The sequence below is a fragment of the Mus pahari genome, unplaced genomic scaffold (genome assembly GCF_900095145.1).
Source record: "Mus pahari unplaced genomic scaffold, PAHARI_EIJ_v1.1 scaffold_5406_1, whole genome shotgun sequence".
Classification (NCBI taxonomy): domain Eukaryota; kingdom Metazoa; phylum Chordata; class Mammalia; order Rodentia; family Muridae; genus Mus; species Mus pahari.
In genome coordinates this window covers 108,850-110,584 of record NW_018392442.1, presented here as the reverse complement: position 1 = coordinate 110,584, position 1,735 = coordinate 108,850, and the positions used below count along the sequence as shown (strand labels likewise).

Sequence of the window (1,735 nt, the reverse complement as noted above, 5' to 3'; positions counted from 1 at the left end):
TCTCATATACTACAACTTTAAAATATATAATGGTTCTTTGGAATTTCATTCTAAGAATTCTGAGAAATTAATCTAAAAATTGATATTAAGATGTGTTGATGAACATTTGTGTTAAAGAATATACAAAAGTAGTAATTCATCAGATTGAAAAAAGTAGAGATGATTGAGAACATGAGTACTTTTTATTGTTTGTGTAAAGTAGAAATAATAATAGTGGATAATCAGAGACATAGGTTTCATTATTCACTTGGACTCACAATGTACTAAAGTAAATATTTCTATATCAGTAACTATATGAGAAATATTTTAGAAATCCTGTTGAAGTAGGTGCATTATGTACCTTCATGTCTAAAGGTTTTTGTATGATGTAAAGAACACTGTATTAGGTGATGTGACTATTGCTTTCTCTATCTCTACTCATATTCTTCAGGAGTGCAGAGTATAAAAATCAAACATTTCCTTCAGAATTTATTCTTCTGGGATTGACAGATGATCCAGAACTGCAGCTCATCCTCTTTGGAACTTTCCTCTTCATGTATCTGGTCACAGTGCTAGGAAATCTCATCATCATCTTGGCTGTCAGTCTTGATTCCAAACTCCATACCCCAATGTACTTCTTTCTCTCCAACCTGTCCTTCACTGACATCTGCTTTATCACCAGCACAGTCCCCAAGATGCTGGTGAACATACAGAAACAGAACAATGCCATCAGTTACACAGATTGTCTTACACAGATGTACTTTGTTGTTTTTCTTGGTGGAATGGAAAATTTTCTTCTTGCAGCAATGGCTTATGATCGCTATGTGGCAATCTGCCATCCACTTAGATACACAGTCATTATGAATCCAAGCATCTGTATTCTGCTAACTTTGTTCTCAGTGCTCAGTAGCATGATAGATGCCCTGCTACACAGTCTGTTGGTGTTGCGACTATCTTTCTGCACATATTTGAAAATCCCCCACTTTTTCTGTGAACTTGCTCATATAATCAAGCTGTCATGTTCTGACACTCTCATCAATAACATAGTGGTATACTTGGCAACTTTCATATTTGGTGGACTTCCATTTGGGGGCATTATTTTATCTTATGTTCAAATAGTCTATTCAGTTTTGAAAAAGCCCTCAGTAAGAGGTAGTTACAAGGCCCTTTCCACCTGTGGGTCACACTTGTCAGTTGTTTCCCTGTTTTATGGCTCAGTGATTGGGGTCTATATCAGCTTTGCAGTGACTGACTCATCTAGAAATACTGCAGTAGCTTCAGTATTGTATACTGTGGTCCCTCAGATGCTGAACCCCTTTGTTTATAGTCTCAGGAACAAAGACATGAAAGAAGCCTTGAGAAAATTATGTGGTGGGATTCTGTAATGCTATAGTTAAACAAAGCTCTAGTCATCATTGGACAGTAGCTTCTATGTTAACATATGACTAGTCCCAAAAGAATTATATTATACTAATAGTTCTACTATTAGGGTAAAGATTGTCAAATGCTGTAAATTCTGAGAAATATTACTATTAAATATTATCTTTGTTAGTTAATAACCTATGAAATGGATATACTAAGATTCTATTAGTAAATTTAATGAGATTCATTGTTTTCAAAACACATATATGAATTTACTTCAATTGTAAAATGAAATTATAAAAATCATATAATAAAAAGCAAAGAAGTTTTTATTTCAAAGATGTTGGGGGTAGGACATATCTTGTATCAGAAGATATAGCTTCTATTGTTCCTT

At 34.1% G+C, this 1,735-nt stretch overlaps 1 pseudogene; it reads left to right on the top strand.

Moving 5' to 3' along the window:
* The first annotated feature begins 389 nt into the window (after positions 1–389).
* Positions 390–1,364, top strand: LOC110315019 (annotated as a pseudogene).
* The last annotated feature ends 371 nt before the right edge of the window (positions 1,365–1,735 follow it).